The sequence below is a fragment of the Meleagris gallopavo genome, chromosome 11, assembly GCF_000146605.3.
Source record: "Meleagris gallopavo isolate NT-WF06-2002-E0010 breed Aviagen turkey brand Nicholas breeding stock chromosome 11, Turkey_5.1, whole genome shotgun sequence".
NCBI lineage: Eukaryota > Metazoa > Chordata > Aves > Galliformes > Phasianidae > Meleagris > Meleagris gallopavo.
The window spans coordinates 10,982,890-11,004,625 of NC_015021.2; the positions used below are offsets into that span (position 1 = coordinate 10,982,890).

At 44.5% G+C, this 21,736-nt stretch overlaps 1 protein-coding gene across 1 annotated transcript in view; it reads left to right on the forward strand.

Moving 5' to 3' along the window:
• The first annotated feature begins 4,025 nt into the window (after positions 1–4,025).
• LOC104912652 (cohesin subunit SA-1-like) overlaps positions 4,026–21,736 on the forward strand; it is a 58,524-nt gene continuing 40,813 nt past the window's right edge. Inside the window, exon 1 of the mRNA XM_010716721.2 lies at positions 4,026–5,324. The gene's annotated coding sequence lies outside the window, so the exon portion shown is untranslated. The remainder of the gene's footprint in view (positions 5,325–21,736) is intronic.

Below are 21,736 nucleotides of genomic sequence, written 5' to 3' on the forward strand. Positions count from 1 at the left end.
CGCGCTGCGCCAGAGAACGGGCGGGATCGGGGCGGGAGCGGCGGGAGAGGAAAGCGGCCGCGGTGCCCGCAGCGGCGTCCAGAAATGCCGTTCTCGGCAGCTGTGTGCGCGTCACGGAGCTGAGCGGAGCTGCTCGCTGGGTACCCGTGTCTCGGTGCTGCAGGGCTCATCCAGTAGCTCTGTTCGCTGAGGCACAAAAGGCGGCTGTCCTTGTGGGCACGGCGGGTGCCACATCTCAGGCCTTGCCCAACTTCCCTGTGTTACCTCAGCAGAGATAAGGAGGGTCACCGTGGTTTCCCCGGACCCAAAGTAGTTCTGCCCCGTGCGCTGAGTTCCTGTTCATCTGCACCTAACAAAGTTACCTGGTGTGTGTTCGCATGGTCTGACCCACTGGGCGGTTGGAGGAAAGCATTGGATCAGAAGGCCGTGTAAAGAAGTTCCTGTGGAACCAGAGGCCGGTTTGTTTTCCTGGTAGTGCTATGATGAGCTGTTGGTGGGCACTGTGAGAAGTGCTGCTCGTGGTGCAAACCTCCCCAGCACAACTGCCCTGTGGCACGGCATGGTGGGGAGCAGGAGCTGTGGAACAGGGTGCCTCTGGTAGGACTGCCCGGCCAATGGACTCCGATGGAGCAGCAGGAGATAGCGGTGCAGAGTGGGGCTGCTTGGAGGCAGAGGAGCTCAGAGCACCTCCTCAGCACATGGCAGCTCACTGTCTATACTGCTTCCCCTTATCCTACTGATGTGGCCAAACCTGTACAGCAACATGCTGGGCAATGGTTTGCAGAGCAGCTGGTATCCCCAGCCCTATGGAGGAGGTCTCCATGCTCTGCTGTCTTCATGTTGCATACATTTTATATCACACCTGCTGTATGCACAGTGCACCTTCTGTGAGCTGGGAAGGCTTATGAGCATTAAATATTTGATGCATCGTCAAAATGAGTAACTCAGGATGTTTAGGGACTCAGTGGGTGAATATTCCTGACTGGAAAATACCCTTTCCCAAAGAAGAATATATACCTCTGGCTTGCCTTCTTGCTCGTTCCCTTTGTTGCAAAGGCTTGCTGTGCTACAAGATGACTAAATGCTGGCGTTTAAATACAATTTTAGCAGGCAGTTGAGCCTGGAGGAGTATAAAGATGTGGTGGGAGAGAAACGCTTAATTGTGATGACTTACTAAGGAAAGTTTTGTTGCTGGGATAAGGACATACCTTCACCATAACATTTGTAAATGATGTTCTGGTGGGATGCAAAAATGACTCAAACACTCCTCTGAAGATCTGAAAATTCTGCAGGTAGCACACGACGTACCAGGAGCAACAAAGTTGGCTCCTCCTCTGCTTACAGCGTGTAGGGGTGGCAGAGGGTGAATTTGGACGTGGTGCTGTGTCAGGATAGGCAGCTGGCCTCTGCCCTGCGGCTTTCCCAGTTTCCTGAAGTGCCCTCGTTTGGGTAAAGCCCCACTGCACTGCTCGAAGCCTGGAATGAGGCTATGCCTCTCTAAATCCAACAGATCTGCTTCAGGATTCCCAATGGCAGCCAAAAGGTGTTAAATGCATAGTGATTTGTTCATTTCTTTTGAAGTTTGGGGGTTTTACTTTCAGTCGCTCACTTAACCTGGAGCTCTGGAACTCTCCCATTGCAAGCGGCCAGCTACTTGTTTGCAGCGTAACTGTGTTCTGTCTGTTGGCTGGGAACAGAAAGGCACAGAGTTGGTTTTCTTTCGTGGAAGGGAGAGGGAGGTCTGACAAGGTTTGTGTTCACAACACGCAGCTCTGTTGATTCTGTTCCGGATGTAGGGATACACTTCGTTCTTCACAATATCTTTCATTTCCAAACTGATTTCACTTGGTTAGTTTTGGTGTTGATTATGTGATCAGAATGCAAAGATCTCTCTTTGTTCCTCTAGGCAATGGGAGGTTTAGAGAACATTATGACTTCATGTTGCAACTTAGTGTGAAAATGTACTTCCTGAGGCAGGTGTTGTTTTGGGAAGATCCCTCCTCATCATCTTAATTATTTTAAGGTGAGCACCCCCTTCGGCTGGATGAAAGAGCTGAGGAGGAGGAGTTGCACTGGGGCATTTCTGTCAGCCTTCAGACTTAGCTCTGATTTTGTAGCTACTTCCCAATTGCTGGCAGTCTCAGTGCAGATGATGGTTTCACCACTTGCCAACTTGTCTCGTTTGTGAGAGAACAGCCCACAACTTGGGTCCTTTTCTGGCATTACAAGGACCTGAGCTTGTGATGATTTGGCAAGGTGTTTCGTTCACATCTCTGCAGGAAACCTTTTAGAATGCTTTTTAGTAACAACGGCATGCTTGAAATAGATGTCCTTTGCCAAGATATCTTTACTGAGCCCAGGCGATACCACATACCCCAGTTTGAAACGTAGTTCGGTATAAACCTTGTCCATTTCATTTACACAACCTCCAAAGCACTTTTGTATCAGAAGAAAACATCCCCTTAAAAGGGACGAGGCAGAGGGTGCCCTGCTCAGCCCTCCCAGCTGGAAGGCAGCTTGTTCCCGTGGTTCCCCAGAGCTGTATGGGCAGCCGTGTTCCTTGCTGTGCAGGAGTTCACCAGAATAAGTGCCGTTTATTCTATAAATAAATGAAGTGAGCCTGTGTTCTGTGAGCACACAGCACACTGGTGTGGTGCTGGCAGGTTAGCTGAGGGGGAAACAGCACTGACAGATGGTTTGGCTCATGGGATAAGAACGTTCTTTGTGGAGGTGCACAGGACTAGATCTGTGTGTCAGAAGTGTTCCGTAATGTCAGACATTTTCTACAATAAAAGTAATAACAATCCATCTTGAATGCATGGGTTTTTTTTGTTTGTTTGTTTGTTTTTAACAGTAGGGAATAGCATGTGTTATGGTTTTTGGAAACAAAAGTTGGATGCCAAGATGAGAATCTGTCGCTGCCCTCCCAGGGGGGTTTCCTCTCCTTTTCAGGATTGGAATCCCATAGGAGCAGGAGGACGCCAATGTGTTAGTGTTTAACGCTGGAAAATACAACTTCATCTGGAAATGACTAATGAATTCCATCTAAGTGAGTAATAAGCATGCAGGCTTTGCACGGCTGCTCCTAGTGCTCACCAGGACCATGAGAACTGTTTCTGCACGTGGAATTGCACGGGATGCTTGAGCTGATGTGACAGCCTGCTGCAGCTCCAAGAGGCCCCTTCCCTTTCCCATTGGGTTTGCTATCTGACAAACTCTCAGTGCTTGCAGTGAGAGGGGTTTTCCTGTCAGGTGAGTGACCTGAATCGGGTGTTGTAGAAGTGATGCAAGGCCAACACAACAGTGTTCTTTGGGAGGAATTGTTCTGAAGGGTTAAGACTCCACCTTCCTCAGGTGGGAGATGCAGAGGGGCACAGATGTGTGTGCTTACCCTCGAAGCTGTGTTCAGCTTGGGGCAGTGTTTGTGTGTTCCTATGGGTATCTCACTGCTGAATCCCCCCACCCAGCTTTGCCATCGTTTCAGTCTGTGCTGGCTCTTCTGTTCTTTGCTGCTGCCCCTGCCTGCAGCACCAGGAGGAACTGGGTGTTACCAGCAAATTGTCACTTCAGCTGTTACCTCCTTTTCCACACGGACATTCTTACCAACGCCTCAAAGTTTGGGTCCTGCTCTGTGAGACTTCACTGTTGACATCAGCTCTGTCAGAAATGGCCATTTGTTCCTGCACAGTTTCCTGCCCACAGCAAGATAACCCCTGGTGCCAGGCCTGTGGTTGCCATGGCAGCTTATTCTCCTTGAGAGCCTTCTGTGAAGAAGCTTGTTCAATGTCTCTTAGAAATGAAGGTGGGTTGAATCAAGAAGAGTCAGTAGGCATGTGGGTAAGCAAAATCTTGTAGAGAAATCCCACAGACTTGTGAAATTCAGCTTTCCTGCAGCATTGGTGTGCCCTTTCTTATGCTGTCATTTATCTGCTATCTACTGCCATGGTCTCTGGGATCATTTCTATTAACAGGCTCGTTAGGCTGTCACATCGTGTTGCTGGGTGGGAGGGTGGGCACAACCTCTAACAGCCCATAAGAGCAAGCACCATTTTGCATGGGAGAATTTTCAAAGGCTGTCATTGCGTGGCTTCTTTGGTGTCTCATAATCACTTTGTGTTCCTGCAGCCTTGCTTTAGTAGAATGACACCTGGCAAAGAGAAACGAAGAATCTCCTTTAAAAAGTAAATGTTGTAAATTGATGAGAGCATATGCTGGGATTTCTGTTTTGCTGAATTTAGGAGGAATTGGTCCACGGATTGAAAATTATTGGTAATGGGAATTAGAGGAAAACAGAAAAAAGGGCGCGCACCCAGCATACAGTTGTGTAGGTCCGTTTCTGGAGGATGAGTTTAAAAGTGCTTAATTGTGGTGATACCATAAATATCATGAAATAAATCATGTAGTACAGCGTGGTAGTGTGAGCAAAGGCAGAGAGCTAAAGCAGTACAAATAGCTGCCAAGGCTTCTGAAGGGCAGCTGTGACACTGATGTTCTGGATCCTCTGCCCTTGTAGTTCCAGACCGTAGTTCGTTCATTCTTCATCTCCTTCCTATTCCACAGCTCCAGTGTGTTTCTTCAACTCTTCGAAGCTCTCCCCATGACATACCTAAGCTCCAGCTGATTGTTCCACTTGCCTTTACACAAATCAAATGCACCAATAATGTCCTTTCTCTCATCTTCCTACAAAGAAGAGGGTCTGTATGCTGGGTCAGAAGATGTGTCACTTCCATAGGTCTGCACACATCTCTTGCCTTCTTCCCTCACCTGGGTCGTTTGTTTAACCCCTCTATCAGCTGTCACCTCCATGAGCTGCATATGGAACAGCTTTCTTTGCCAAAGTGGTGAAGGCAGTGCTGAAATTTCCTTTGTCTCAAAATGTGTTGTAGGTAATTTTGAATGCTAATTACTGAGCTACACAAAGTGCTGGATGTGTTCTGACCCTGATGAGGAGAGATGCTGCATGTTGTATTTCATTAAAAGCAGCCAGTGTGGATTCTGGCAGTGCTGTCCTTATGCTGGATGACAGTGAGAACTTGAAGTCAGGTCTTATCAAACATCCTGGAGTTCAAGTGGAACCGTGTTACCAATGCTGTCAGAGAAGGAATGGAAACAAAATGCCCTGCTCCCTGCATTTTTAAATGTGTATTTCAGTATCAGACTGTAATACATGTTTTTCTTCCCAACAGAAAAGAAAAGCTGTGTCTTACACTTTGCAAAGGAATGTTTCCATGCCTTTCTGTCAGTACGTTGAAGGGTTGTATACTGGTGCTGCGGAATGAAAGCCCTGCTGAGTGGCTGCTGTGTTTCCTGGACTGACTGTTGAGGTGGGAATACCTTGTCTTTGAGTTGAAATGTTTGTTACTGCCACAGCCATTAAATCTGGTAAAACAAACTGCTCTTTCTTATGCCATACTCTTCTGGTTTCTTATTTCTGTTTTTTGGTCTGTCAGTGACCAGGTGGGACATTGGGGGTGAAGAGGCAAGGGTATCGATGTGGAGTGAGAAACCAAGGAAGCAAATAACGTCCCATTTACAACAACTCAAATGACTATCAGTTGTAGATGCCATTACTTCATGGACACTTCGTTTTCTCTGGGCAAATGAGTTTTTATGAAGCTGCTAAAGCTTGAAGGTGTATCCTGTTAAAACCTTCAGAGAATTTTCTCTGAGACTTCTGCCAGGGCTTCATCATGGGCACTGCCTGTGGGAATGCTCCACTTGCTGGAATGTCCGTAGCCTTTGTGCAGAGCTTGGAGTCTGCCCAAGTGATGCCAAAAACCACCTGTGTTTTCTGTGCTAGATTCTGAGGCACTGCTCTCTTGTGTCACTGATGTAGTAGATGTAATTGTAAAACAGGCAGCTGGGAATAACCCTTTCAACTCTTACTTGCTCATAAATATTTTTGGCAGGCAGCTCCTTTGTTGCATCTCCCTCAAACAACTTCCTTGACCTAAAGTCATGCTTTGATAACACCCACATCTGCAGTTTAACCATTGTATCTGCCTTTGTCCTGAAGGCAACCTGTTGCTCCTTTGTAAGTCCTGTTTGCATTCAAGCTCCTGACACGAGATAATGACTCTCTGTGACTGTGACCACAAAAAGCATTCAGTGTGTGGGGCAATCAGAACTGATCTGTAGTTCCCCACCTCTGATCCCTTCACCTACAGACTGCTGAACAGCGCACAGAGCCTTTGCTGGATGTTACAAGGCACAGTTGGTTTAACGTGGGTTGTTTGAATTGTGAATGTATGACCAGGTTCATTGCTGCTGGAAAGGGTGAGTGTGACACAGGCAGAGCTTATGGGATCTGCAGAGGAGCGAATGCATAATTGGAAAATGGGGGAATATACACAGGTTGCTCTGAAAGTAATGCTTCCTATTTATATCCACAGAAACTACTACAGCTACAAAGAGCCATTTGATAGTGTTTCATAGCTGGGAATTTGCTGTTTTCCAGCAGTCACCACTGCTAGCTCTGCATTTTTACCAGGGATGAACATGAGCTTGCATGCCGTGCTCATAAGCATCTGCACCCATGGAAATGACTGCTGTTGCCACTGCTGAAACACAGCAGCCACCACCTCGCCGTGCTGCACCCACTGTTGGTCTCCATCGGTGTTCAGCAAGCATTGATGAACATCCCTGGGTGCCAGTTTTTCTGCACAGAGGAATTCAGTGCTACCCCTTTGCTGCACCCAACGCTTCCATGTCAGCTGCTGTTCTGTCGGTCTGCCCCTCTGCTGCCATCTGGCACGTGGCCACAGCAGGCAATGGGGTTGCATCCTGCTCCCCACAGCACACAGACCTTGCACTGCACATTCCTGCACCAGACTCAGAGCTGCAGGCTGATTATATTACAACAAAAATTATTCAAATTAATTCCTGAGTATGAGATAAAGGCTCTTTTTTTTTTTGGTCCACTTTTTTCCCCTTAAGTATTTCAGTGGGAAAATTCTGCTGAGTTTTCCTTCTTCAGAGCCAAGAGCTGTAGCTGCCCTGTTCTGTGGCTTTCATGTGGGAGCTGCACGTTGCTACTGTGAGTGAATGAATCCCTGAAGTGACCGGTGTGTAAGCATCTGCAAAACAGTGGATGCTAGCTTGGCAGAGGCCACGAGATAGGTTCTTCAGAGTGGATCTGCACTTAGCAGATTTCATCGTTGTGCAGCTTTTACAGAAAGAACAGATTGCATCTGCCTCGCTGAGAGTAACCTACACTGCATCCTTCCAGTTTTGTCAGGAAGGATGGGGCTATGACAGACACCAGTCTGTTGTGGTGTAAACACAAGGCGTCCCCTGAGCACCAGACTATCTTAAACATAACTTCCAGGGCTGGGAAGCAAGGCTCTGAGTTCTTTGTGGGCTGTCATTGAGTTCTCGCTGTTGGTATCTTTATGCTGCATTCATGTTGCTTCCAAAGCATGCAAGTTACTGTGAACACAAATAGCCAACAAATGTTTTTTCTAACTTTGTTTGGAAGAGAACATTTGTTTTGGCAGAGGAGGAACTTGAACTAGCAGCAGCACAGCACAGTGATCACAGCCAGCAGGGCGCTGCTGTGTGCGGGCAGAGCGTGGTGTTCAAGGAAGGGCAAGAACAATGCAAACTGCTTTTAGCCTTGCTGAGAAGAACTAACTGAGCTGTTAGTGCTTCAGAGTGCACTTAACGACAAGCAGAAGCATCTGTGTGTGGATCTTGTCCATTTTGCTCTGCTGAATCTTACGGCAGCTGAGAGGTTGATGGGCTGGGGAGCAGCTGGATGATGCTGTCTGTTGGTGGCTGGCAGTGCACTCACTGCTGGAGCCCAGTGGCTCTAATGCTGATTTTTTTCTTTCAATCTAAACATCCTGATTATATGTGATGAGAAAAATGGAGCTCGCCCTGCATTCCCCACGTTCTTTTCTTTACAACCTCTAGTCTTACTCTCCACTTCATTAGAATTTTCTTGATAGTACAAGGGGGAATGGTTTTAAACTGAGACAGGGGAGGTTTAAGTTGGATATTAGGGGGAAGTTCTTCACCCAGAGGGTGGTGAGGCACTGGAACAGGTTGCCCAAGGAAGCTGTGGATGCCCCATCCCTGGAGGCATTCAAGGCCAGGCTGGATGTGGCTCTGGGCAGCCTGGGCTGCTGGTTGGTGACCTGCACAAAGCAGGGGGTTGGAATGAGATGAGCATTGTGGTCCTTTTCAATCCAGGCCATTCTAGGATTCTATGATTTTCCTGTTTTAGCTTTGCAGTATGTTTTCTTGAAGATCCCTAGCTCAGAACGTCGAGGTGGTTAAGGGTTTAATGTAACGTTGGTTCTGCAGCCCTCTAGCAGCTTGCTCACCAGCAGAGAGCTGGGCTCCTGTTTTGCCTTGCAGTTGTTTCCCTTTAGAATCCTGAGTTTGCTTTCGAGGAATTGCAGAACATTTATCATTTTCATTTATAACTCAGACACAGCTCTGTCCTCTAAGCAGGGCGTGCTCCAGTGAGGGAAGATATCCTGTACAGATTTTTACCTTTGAAGTTTTGTCTAATGAAAACTATTACTGTGGAGGCTATTAAAATGTGTTTATATCTAGTCATTCTGGTTTTTAATATTTTCACTGATTGTTTTGCTGGCATTTCCAGCCATATAGCTTGGAATCCAAATCCACGTTGCACTTACAGCCACTAAGAGAGATGAAAGCTGTAGCATCCTGAGATCTCTATCTAATGTTGTGTCTTTATTGTAAGGAGTTGCATGCAGTGGTTCTTTACTTTTACTTCCCAGCTCTGTTTGGGCATTCTTTGTTCCAGGACAATGCTGAGCACAACAAAAAAGGAGAGACCTTGCGTTAGTCTCTTGCTCTGTCTCGGGGAAGGTCATTTACCACGTTCTTGACAGGTGCTTGTCTAATCTCTTAATTGCTGGGAATTCCGCTGCATTTCTTAAGCAGATTATTTCAGTGCTTTTTATTCTCGCTGCTTTTTTGTTTGATTTTTCCTGCTGTGTAACTGACAAATTTTGCAGTAACCTGACTTGGTCACACCCAGCTGTTCCTGATGAACCATTTTCTCCCTTGATCTCTACCACAAATTGCATGTCTTATGTCCCAGTTCCCAGTGTTTCCTCACAGATCTTGTTCTCATGCTTCCTGACCCCGCTCACTGCTGAGCGCACATTCCCCCATCAGTTCCTATCCTGCCTCCTGGAGCCCAGCTGGGCACCATGCTGTGATGCTGGTGGTGTGTAGGTGCCGGTGATTGCTCTGTGCCGACATGTTTTGGAGAGCTCTGCACAGGCTGCGTGGCTCAGAGGTGCTTCTCTTGTGCACAGCTCAGACAAGGCTTTGCCAGTGCTGCAGGTTCTGCCTTTGCCTGCACACGCCCGGGTCACTGTTGGTTCTGCCATTCAGAAAGCTGCGTTCGTCCTCCTCCCACACGGGGAATGAGAGGGACAAGATGGGAACCTGCATGGGACAAATGGATATCTGCCCTCTGCAGAAGCAGCTGCCCTGCCTGGTTAGCGAGAGGCACAATACCTGTTTGTCTGGCTTCTTGCCTGGCCGTGGTTGATTGCTCAGGAGCTGTGGCTTTCTTGCTTGCTCTTGTCTGGGGGAATAAGGACCTTCCATCTGGATGCTGTTGCCCCATGCAGTTGTCTGTTGCCATTTGATTATCTGCAGCCTTCAGTATTCATGAAGAGAGGTAAAGAGAGGCTGCCTTGTTTGCTCAGAATTAAGCTGCTGAAAGCATACGTGGAACGTCGCTTCTCCACGTCCTTTGATTTTAGATGTTCTTTTCTTTGTTACTGTAAAGTAGTACAGATCCTTATGACTATCTCCAACAATACAGAAAGAGGATTTACTTTATTGTGGTGAAAGTATAGAAGCACCTTAACGGGAGGGGAAAAAAAAAAGAAAAAAAAGGGAAAAAGTGAAAAAAATTGTGCAAAAAAGTGTAAAAGGGATTTTACTGGGAACATTTAATGGGAATGTAGTCACTGCTTTTAAAATCTTCCTCTAAGATGCGTGTGGATAATTGCTGTCTTCCAACACTGTGTGTGCAGCTCGTGTCTCTCATGCTGGAGGCCTGCTTTTGTACTGTGGATATGCTTGAGTCTTGAAGCCAACCTTTCAGTTACGTCTTAATTAACAACATTTATTTAATAACTATTTGGGTCCCAGCATGTTCAAATAACATTATTTGTTTCCTATCCATGTGTGGTCTGAAGTGAATTAGTTAGACACAGTATGGAAGTGGTACTGTGCAATATTATGTGTGGGATGAGCTGTACTTAGATTTCATTCCTTTTCTGTTTATTTTGATATGGTCTCTTAATATGTTTACAAGCTAAATTTTCTGTGGGCTCCTGATAGAAATGGGATGAAAAATTAAATTTACAATGATACCGTTTTGCGTTTCTTAGTCTTTCCTGGCTTTTGTTCATGTTGTAGATCAATATTGATGACCGTGCCCAGTGGTTTCTTAGTGTATTTTTGTTGTAGATTGGTGTTTATCTCTTTATCTCACTGGGTGACAATCAGTGCTGTCACCTTTGCTGCCCTCCTGTCACCCTGAGTGCCGGCCTCTGATGGATCAGCCCGTCCCCCCCGGAACACTGCGGGGTGCTGCAGGCCTGGGCTGTGGTGGGGAAGCAGTGTCTGTGCAGCTCTCATGTACCAGGGATGGGTATCATGGGGTTCCCTTGGCTGTTGGACGCTGACTGCCTATGTGGAATCATCAGCAACCACCGCAGCCGTTCTGCTTTTCTGCATGAATTTGGAATTCCTCGACAGACGGATTGATAGCAGATGAACGAGTCTTTCAGTACTGAGAAACCCGTGGTGACAGTGATTGAAGCAGCTTTTTTTCCTTTCCCCCGCCTGTGCTCTTTGTTACCCCACAGCTCCCAGCAGCGTTAGCTGTGTCTTGCTCTGCTGTGTGTTTGGTGGTGGTTGTCAGTAAAGGCATGCAGGAAGACAGGTACCTCTGCGAGTTAAAGAGCAGTTTGTGGTCTCATGTATAATAATTGTGATACTGAGGTTTGTCTGGAGGTGGGAAAGCAGCTGGCATTTTGCTTCTGTGCTGTGGCTCTCAGTGCAGTGGGGCTTTGCTCTGTAGTTGAGGACCTTCCTAGGTGCAGCAGCAAACAGTAGAGGAGCAAACAGCTTCTCCACTCACCTGGCTGTTCTCTGAGAATATGAATTTCTTCTCTATTGCTGCAACTCAGAGGCCAGCAGTACTTTATTCTTCTAAAATACAGCTCATATTATGTCGTTTACCTTGGCAATATATTTCATAGATACTTAGAAGAACAGTCGAGAAGATTCATCAATCTCTTGTTTACTTTCCCTTCTCAGAGCTCTCAGTTATCCAAGGCAAAAAGAAAAGGCAGATGCCCTCTCTGACTCCTTGACAGAGTCATATGTTACGTCGTGCCTGAGCTTCACGTCTTTGCTTCAGAAGCCATTCGTCTTGTGCTCTGCTTTCATGAGCACAGTGCACAATTCCACTGCTGGTTTATCTTCTGCTCTGTTCTGTTTCGACTTCAGAAGATCTGGGAGAATCTGTTCCCTGTTCAATCTCCAGAACTGTTTCCTGCCCCTCCAGAGGGTTTTCACATTGGCTGTGTTTGAGCCATCAATCAATAGGCTTGGTGAGTCTATTGATTAGTAAGTCAATTCTAATAGTTGCAAAGCCCCCCACCTTCAGAAAAAAGAAAGCTTGTGCTGTGTGTCCCTAATTTGCTACTCCTCCTCACTGGAAAGGAAGATGTTTAAAAAAAAGAAAGGCATTCTAGCCTGAGTGGAAGCAGGAGCTGGAGGACTAAGCATGGGGTATAGCAGCTTGAATCAGAACTTCTTGCCATTGGCAGCAGGGAAGTGGATGTTTTGATGTGAGGAGCAGGAATGAGACCAGCGAGCCAACCAGATGCTCTGCCATCAGTCCTGTCTGTGAGAACTGCTGCTGTCTTTCTCACCCCAAGGATCCATTTTCTTCTGTAACCCGGAGTGGGCTGTTCAACAAAATATAAGTACTCTGCTCAGAAAAGCAATCACACACCTCAGATGTTCCCTTTGGTTTTACCTTGGGCTTGTCATGACAACAGTGTGTTGATTTCAGGCAACCATGCAAGCCAAAATTTACCACAGTGATCATCTCCTCCATCTCCTTGTAAGGCAGCCTGATTGTAGCAAGTCTGGGCACTGGCAGGTAGGTTACAAATGTACATTGTGTTAGAGAACAGTCAATAATAAACATCCTTTCAAAAGTTCATGTACAAATGAAAAGTATTTTAAACTCTCCTAGCAGAAAGTTGTGCTGTACAACATGTTCAGGTTCTCCTTTTTCTGATGAATTACATTCAGGGCTTTTCTTCCTTTGGCAATTTGTCTAATCATTCACTTCTCGCAGATGATTCTCTTGTTAGTTGAGGGAGGTCAGTTCCTACTTAACGTGACAACCTCTTTCAAGTGTCTCTGCCAAAATTGTTTTCATGTTCAAGTGTCCTTTGGCTTCGTAGAACACATGGGTGCTTCTGCTACAGCAACTGCTGCGTGGTGCTCACTGCTTTAGTGAATCACTGCTACTGCAGAATAACCAAAAACTGATGGTTAAGGCTTTTGTACCTGTTGGTATTGGCACTGTTAAGCTTAAAACACGAGTTCCTTAGCTTTGCTCTCTGAATGCTGGTGAGGTGTTTGTAGCTTCAGCACAGGAAATGTTGATTTAACTAAGAACTGTCTCGTTTGGCTTTCTCTTGATCTGTCCAGTGTATCCAGATGGAAGATGGCTATATTGACTGCATTTAATTTCTGAATAAAATGCGAGCACTGAAGTGTTGAAGAAGTCCCTGAATTGTGGCTGCAGAGGAAGGGCTGAGTGCTCAGCACTGCTGGCTTTGCTGGGATGGTTGGCATTAAAACAGATTTTTCATTAAAAGCTGCAGTTCTGTCGCACAGAAACAGGGCTTTGAAAGTATTGATCTTTGGTCAGTCGATGTCCCTGTGATGACTGTCTGCATCGCCTGCAAGCAGGGAAGGACGTTCAGTCTTACTGCAGGAGGGTGGCAACTTGATTGCATTGTTTTGATGTGGGCTAGTGAACGTGATAGAAATGCGTGCAAAGTCTGTCATCTTAGGGTGCTTTTTCTTGACCAGTCGTCTGTTTGTTAGCTGGTGTCATACGAGTTGTGTTACCAGGAGGGCTCGGGCTCTGTCTGAGACCAAACACAGGTAGAAGACATAAGCAGCCATGCTGCAGGGCAGGGAAAACTTATTTGAATTCAGTGCTGTGTGCTACGTTACCAATTTGTAGTGTAAAACCAGGGAGAAAACTGGTTATATATGAATGATATATATATATCATTGAAACAAACCAAAATGAGGAAAGAACGAGTGCAGCCACATCTGAATGGTGTGTGTGCCCCTGGAGAAGGCAGGCTGTGCTGAGATGTCTGATCTGCTGCTGGTATTCTTCTTGTGAAGTTAAGTCAGTGCTGGTTTTGCATGGTACGTGCAAAAAATAAGAAGTTTTAGAAGTCAATTTCATACCTTTTTTTTTCTTACTGAAAAGGTACCAAGAGGAAGAAAAAAAACACATGGAAAGCTCAAGTGTGGTAAAACCTAGTAAGTAATTGTGTTGATTTTTTTTCCCTAAATGGGCAGTGAACTCCAAATTCTATGGGAGTCTGGTATTCAGGAGTTCCCAGTGCTTAGGAAGGTGTGCTGTTTTCAACATACGTATCTTAAAACAGTGGCTCTGAGCACAGAGCAAAGCCAGGTTTTACCCTGCAGGTAGGGAGAGTGTCTTGCAGAGGAGGAGCCATAAACCTAAAGGGGTTCATTCCAAAAGGTGATTTGTTGCAGTTTGTCTCTTTAGCAGTATCAGGAGCCAATATAGGAACATTTTTGCTAAATCTAACAATCAGTGATGGAAATGGCTCTAGAGTTGCCCAGCTTGAAAGCACAACTTTCTCAGGTTGCCTCACAGGCAGCAGGAGCCCAGCAGGCAGGCTGTCATGGGTGTTCATGTCTGGAAGTGCCCAGAGGTGTTGGTTCCATCCATAACGTGTTCTGTTAGAGATTTTACAAGTGCATGTTGAAGTACATCCATGTAGGAAAACATTATTTACAAAGCAAGAGAAGACTGTTATAATGGTAGAAAAGACACTGCTGAGTTAGAGAATAAAAGGTGAGATTCCTCGTCTTTTCTCCCAGCCACAGACGCAGAATTGATTAGAGCACTGTTGGACTTGAGCTACGTAATTAATGAATGATGAAAAGGGCCACGAGCAATTTGGATGGTATTGAACGTGAGCTGTGTAATGAAGTAGGGAGGTGAGCTCAACAACATTAAATGGGAGAACCTGTTACATCTGTAATATTAAAAAGCTGTTCTACTATTGGAAAAATCTGCAGTGGCAAAGTACTCAAATTCAGAATGTTAAGCAGAAAATTTTTTGAATGAGCCAAATGTTAAAATGGCCCCAGTAAAACCTGAAAGTTCATAAAAGCTCTAAGCACTAAATAAGGACTCTATTTTAATTTAAAACATCCATTAAAGTTGAATGAGGAAAAACCCTGCTGCAAGCCATGAGATTAAGTGCACAAGGAGAATCTGCTTTGAAATTCTTGTTAACGTCTCTCCATTGGACTCAGTTAAATACTGTGAAACATGGATCTGGGCTGCTCTCATGCGTGGTGCAATTGGTGATATTCTCTTGTCCTTGCTAAAACTGGAAAAGATAATCCTTGGTATGTTTGTTTAATTGTATACTTCCATTGATGAAGGATTCAAAACTAAATTATTGTCTGTTATGAATCTTTGGAGATTTTTCTGGTTTAGGGCTCCTGGGATCATGGTTGAGATGAAACCCACGCTTTTCTGCCTAATCAAGCAGCTTCCTTGTCTTCGGCTGATGAAAGCTTTTTGGCACCCTGCTCTGGAGCTCTCCTTGCTGTAGCTGTCAGCTTGCTGCTCCGAGGTAATGGCAGCTCCCTGCAGGAAGAGAAGAGAAGCTCACTGTTGGCTGGAGCCGACTCCAGGGGTCCCTTCTGGTGCCTGGAACTGCTCAGCTGTGCCGGATAAGGACCAGGATATCCCCCCACTCTGATCAACCTGCAGAGCTCTGGATGAGCACCAACAGTAGCAGAGCAGCCATAGGGAAACAAGGAAAGCTGGCCAGAAGTTCCCTAGCTTTACAATTTCTTCAGAAGTTCAGATCCTGTAGTGGGGTGTTTTGAGTACTGAGTTGCATCACGTCACCTGGAAACACATTTTCCCAGAAATTATTTTATAACTGCTTTTGAGCCATCAGCCTCACTCCTTGCAGTAAAGTAGCTGTCTTTTGTGTGCTGATGAGTTGGATTAGATAAGCAGAACAATGCCTTTCAGATTTACCACCTGCTTCTTTTCTTAGCTGCTTTTCACAATTCCATTGATTGTAATCAGGATTTTTCATTTGCTTCTTACCAGGATGTGCCCCTTCCTGCTTAACACGTGGGTGCTTTTCCTGCAGCACGTGCCTGTACCGTTCAGAACTGGGGCTGCTGCAGGAGGCACCAGTGGGTAAGCAGGTTTGTAGCATAAGGCTGAGGCGGTAACCACTTTAGCTGGGTAGTTTGTATAAAAAATTGCTGCCTTTTTCCAGTAATAAAGTTCTGTATAAAAATTCTGAGCTGTTCTGGCTCACTGTTAATGTGTGCTCCCTAATGGCGTTGGGCGCTTCATTTCCTCATGTTGAAACCCGAAGCAGGAAAATAAATGTTTTGTCATTGGACAAATAATACTGGAAATGTTTTAATTTGCTCTCAGCCACTCTTAAGTACTCACTGCATTTTCCTCAGGAAATGTTTTTGAAAAAATAAGCATATTAATTTAGTTGGCTTTCTCTCAAATTATAGGAAAGTGCCTTTTGTTGCTACGTGTAGCTGTGTAAATGAATGGTTATTGCCTTGACTACTCAAATTCCCCACTGAATAGTACCTAGAGCTCCAAGAGCACTGTGTGTGTGTGTGTGTGTGTGTGTGTGCAGGGTTGCACTGATGTGCCATTTAGTGCTTCTCTAAGGAGGAATGGAATCAATAGACTAATTCATGATTTCTCAGAATGGACTCAGATTGAGATAGAGTGTGAGTATTAATATGTGAAAGTTGCTTTTTTTTTTTAAATGAAGCTTTTTCTTTGGCAGAGATGATGCTGCTAGCCCATTCAGAAGACAAAAACAACTTGTACCAGACCAGAAGGCTGGCTCTTACTGCATCTGTATAATCATTTATTAAATTATTTGCTTTCATTGTCGTCTGTGCATAGCAGTGCTTTGCATATTATCAGGGAAGCCATAAATAACTTCCTTTCCTCCAAGCTTACTTTATGATTTCTTGAAAGCCACTTAGCACTCATAGTTCTATTTAAACATCATAACAGTTCTGAACATCTGGGATCCGGGAGGTCAGCTGGGCAGTGTCTGAAGGTAGCTGTGCTGAGTAGAGCAGGCTGAGGTGTTCTCTGCACACACAGCTGCCCGAAGTTCTTAGTGTTTGTCTGCACCGTAGGAGTCTCTTCAAACCTATACATTGAGCTGTGCTCTCCTAGAGGGAGGTCCGGGTGTTTGCTTGTAAGGGAAATGGTCTCACAGGTATTGGGAAGCAAACAAATGGGTTAAACTCTTATCGTCAGGAGGAACAATTCAATTTATCGGATAATACATTATTATTTGTTCTTTTATTAGGAGGCACTCCTTCATACGGCAATATTTCATGTACTGTTTTATCACTGGGAAATTTATTGTGACTTTCTAACTGCTTCTCAATCAGGGAGTGGAGTTTTGTGAGGTTACACATTACCCAGCAAACTGCACTTAGAAAAATAACCCAGTCTTTCCTGGGTATTAGTGTTTGCTGTCAGTTCTTTAGATTTATCAGTTATATTTTGGATTGGTGTCAGCTGAGGTACTGAAGTGCTTCTTCAACGTTTTGAAGGGTTATCACAATTTATTTTGTAACCTATAATCCAGTAACTGAACACAACACTTCCTGAGATGCACCTACAGGAAAAATACTTGTCAGCTGGAAACAGTGCTTTGTAGCATCTCCTTTCCTTCATTTCTGAGCCCTTTTTCTCCTCCATTAGAATAAGAAAATGCTCACAGTATAGAAGGATAAATTGATAAGCATTAAATCCTGTGCTACTAAAACTCTGGAGCATTCAGAATAGTTCTTTGGATCTCTTTTGGGTTCTGGGAGACATTAAAGCAGACATGCAAAGTAAGGAGTGTGAAAGCGTTCAGAACCAGAGCAAGTCCTTTCAAACCTTCAGTACTCATCTGACCATCCACATGTGTTCCAAATACTTGTAAGGTAGCAGAGGAGCCTAAGGATTTTTGGCAAGTAATAGGCTGCTTGGGTGGAAAAACAAGTATCGTAACCACTTTTCCTGAGGGATTTCTTCTTTTTCTTGGTTTATGCATATCCATGCAGGTAGTTTGATATCACTTTTGGAAGAATCATGCTTTGCATTTCTATGTTTCCTTGTTATGCTTGGTTTTTTATGGCAGTGAGGCAGTGCAGCTGATGATGTGCAGTGGGGCAGCAGCCGTGGAGGTGCTGCAGTGCTGTTACAGCAGGGGAATGAGATGCATCACTGCTTGGGATGTTTTTTCATATTGTTAATTTCTGGTCTTCATTTGTTTTGAAATAAATAGGCTTATAACTCATTTTTATAGTAAAACATCTCATGTTACATAAATGCATTAGAGAGACTGTATTGCTGTATGCTTCTTTTGAAAACAATGGACAATTACAATGGAATTTGAAAGAATGACACGAGGGGGTTGTCGGAAGGAGAATTATCCTATGGTTTTTATGAGGGGAGATGGCTGAAGGCACTGATATAATCTCACTTTCCCATCCTGCTCCTACGCCCATGCCCCTCTGTCTCCAATGAAAGCAGCAGCAAGATTAAATGGTTGCATGTTAGAGAATCCATGCAGAGTTGCAGGACAGCAGTCCACGGAGAAACAGGCGTTGTTGTTTCCATTGCTTATGAATCTGCTGGAAAAGACAAACAGAAGGAATGCATAGAAGTACACAGCAATCTCAACTAGACAAACACTAAAAAGAAAACTCAATGGCAGGAATGGCAGTAAGGATTTTCAAGTTCATGATTCCTGAAAACATTAATATTGTTCTTGTTGTGGAAGGAAATCTTGAAAACAGGTTAATACAGAGTAAGTAGGTTTTCTGAAAAGGCAGGAGAAGGAAGAGCAGAATGCATCGGTACCTCCTCAGAAATGGCCGTGAGGCAGCTAATCAGATTTAGGATCACATTGGATGGCTCATGGCTGTTCTTGCAATTTTATTTTTTAATATGATTGTGCTTGCCTTTTCCAAATCCACACAATCCATTTACTGCACTGACAGAGAAAAATCCTTGCATAAGAGATTTTTTAGATTTTGAGATGAGATTTTTTTTCTGTTGTCTGGGAGGGGATAGTTTCACTGTTTACTCTTTTTCATTAGTTCTGAAGATACTTCTCTAAGGAAAAGGTTGCTGCTCTCGTCCTGTCACACTCGGGCAGCAGTGGTTGCAGGATGGGGACACACACTGAGCAGTGCAGCAGGGACTAAGGTTTCATTCTGCTTCATCCATAATAGATTGTGTGAAATGTTATGGAGAAATATTTTAATTTAAGAAGCACTTCATCTGCTTTAAGAACTATTTTTTTTAATTAGTCAATTGGGGAAAAATTCAGCATGCTTGAGACTTGGACACTGGTGCTCTTCAGCACAAAGTGTTATGCATTGCCAATGAGCAATAGAGTTATGGTGAGATTGCTGGAAAATATCACTTTAATTTTTAATGTTTTTAAGAAAGAAGAAAGCATAACCTTCAAATAAAGCAGAAAGCCTGATGAGTCCCACAGCCTCATTGCTGTTACCTGTTAAGAATGAAGCATAAAATGTGAGAATGATGTATGTGGTGAATAGGTTATTGGAGAAAAGCCATGAAGACTTCATTTAAACAATCAGTTTTTCCTGATAGTGCTAACATATTAAGTTAGCGAGATTATATTCATGGGATTCTGTTAGCAAAGCTGGTATTAACGTGGGCTTTTGAGCTCAATCTGAAGAAAAATGTGAGTTGAAAGGTGACTTGTACTTTCATAGATGAGCATCACCATTCAGGTACTTATTTTTAAGAGCAAATTTATGTAGAAAGAAAACAGTAGCATTTAGTAACATGCATTTTGTTTCTCTGAATGGCAGCACTTAGCTTCTCTAGATATGAAGACAAAAGCAGCATACATGATAAAAACTAGAGACTCGTTTGGGATGCAGGGGGAGAGCCCAAGATTTGCTTGGATTTGTGTGTTCAGGGACAGCGACTTAATTCTGGAGGGCTTTAAGGGAGGTAAGAAAGAATTGATTAAATGGTATTTTTCTTCAAAATTGGCTGCAGGGATTTAAAAAAGAATTGAGTTGAAGGGTTACGTTGATACAAAATCTCACGTATGCAAATAGAAGCAGTCAGGGTGAGCTGGATCTGGAGATGATTCCAGGGCAGTATGGCTACGTGCACACAGATGCCTTGTGCCCTGCTTTTGGCCTGGGTGGAAGCACTCATCTTTGCAAATTTTCTGCCCAGCATGCTGTTTTTATTATTATAGATTTATTTATGCTGATGTTTAGAAGTAAGAAAGTATTGAAGTGTGAACGAGCCTCACTGTTTAAGTAACTTTCAAGGTTAAGACATCTTGCCTCTTTCCTAGTTGTGGGAAGGGTTGGCTCAGGAAGCTGCCATCAGCCGCACTCTGTTTAAACAATTCAGAATTCTGGATGCAAAACTTTCAGGGCTGTGCTTCATGGCGTCTTACTGCGGAGGTTGAGGGAAGTCGTCTGTCGCCTTCAGACAACATTCTTCAGTCAGTGCTGCGTGTCGTGAGCGCTGCCCGTGGTCCGCAGGCAGCAGGCAAACACCGCCTCTCACCCTGTTGTGAACACTGGCTTTTAACGCAGGGCTTCTCATGCTCAGCCCCCAGCAGGCCGCTCTGTGCCCACAGCACCGGCTGCCGGCAGCTCCGTGTTCCCAAGCAGAAAACAATGCACAACTGTTTGTTGGGGTGTTTTTGCATCTTGTTTTTGTTCTTTCCATCTCTTTATCATGTGAGAAAATGATTTGAACTGGGTTTGGAGGATGTGAGAAAGGAAACCGAAGCGCTTCTCAAGGTCACGTCACAGCTGAGGAGCACTGCAGTGTTTGTTTCTGCGCCATTGCCAGAGGCAGCGTTTGGTTCTCCCGAGTGCAAGACTCTCAGACAAACCTTTGTCGGTTACACAGAGAATATTCTTTGTTTCAGCTTAGCTTTCAAAAGGTCAGAAAGGAGTCTGGGAAGAGGAGATATGTGGCAGCTGAGATGGTGAGGCAGAGCTTGGCGCTGGGTGCGTGCGCTTCCAAGAGGAGCTGAGCAACTGCTGAGTCAGCAGCTGCTGGCAGACCTGCCAGGCTGTCAGTTGTGACTGCTGAGTTTTCCTGAGGCTGTCTGTCTCAGGGGCTGGCTAGTGCTTGGCTGTGTGGTTCTTTACTGTTGTTATGCATCACGGATGGTGGCCATCACCAAGTGAGCTAAAAGACACGCAGCCAGAAGCTGGTCGGTGTCCAGATCTGGATTCATTCAGGGTTATCCCTTGAGCTCAGTTGCTACTGTAGAAAGGCGCTGCCAGCTGATTTTGGGAAGTCTGGAGAGGCTGAAACTTTACACTCCTGAGCGTAAAGTTCCTGAGTGTGTACTCTATACCCAGTTCCCACCTCATATATTCTAAAATACAATGTTCTTTTCTCTTATTATGGAGATTTTACTCAAAACAAACAATAGAAAATGAAATTACTTTAGCTGTGTTCCACGTGTTGATTTTACAAGTAGCTCAGACCATTTAATGACTCATAATGATCCATGTGAAGGATTTCCCCCTTATAATTGCAGCATTTTTTTCATATTAATGAGTTTTTTGCACTTAAATAGAAATGCAAGAGTTAGATTTTTTTAGATAGAGCTAAATATGTGAGCAGATATTTTTTGTTTGTTTGTGTGAGTCTAAACTTGTAATTGCTTTCCAGATATTTCATTTTGTAGACCTAAAGCTATGTTATCTTTTTTTTTTTTTCTTTTTTGGGTGCATCTGATGTGTTATTCTGAGCCCCGGTTATTAATTGACAGATGAGTTACGCTATGATGGCACTTAAAATGCACAACATGTATTTCTGAAAGCAGTCGTTGCTATAGCAACTTTCTAGTAGGTCACTGGCAATGTTGTGTGCGTGTTGTGTATGATTTGGCTGTTAATGCAGGCTAATACTGATAGAAAAATGAGAAATGTAAGGATGAGAAGGTAGCCCTTCCCCCTGCCCTCTGCACCCCCTCCAAAATAGGGCACGGTAATTTTGGTACTGCTCAGTTAAGGCATTGCATGCGTTGGCAAGAAATTGGCTGTCATCTGCCATAATTAGATGCTTTTGTTCTATTTTTGCAACGATTATAAGAGCAAATCGCCTTAATCTCATTCTGTTTTTCTTTTGACATCTTTGGAGTTCATTTAGGAAAGGAATTTGTGTTGAATTATCGGAAAGCAATGCCTGTTATTTATTGAGCAGGGAGATCTATTTTTAGAGACAAAAAGATGCATGGGACACTGCAAGTGAAAATTTGGAAAAGCCATTTTTCCTCCTCATCTTTAAGGCATTTCAGTGTGATACGAGTGCAGAGCAGTGCGG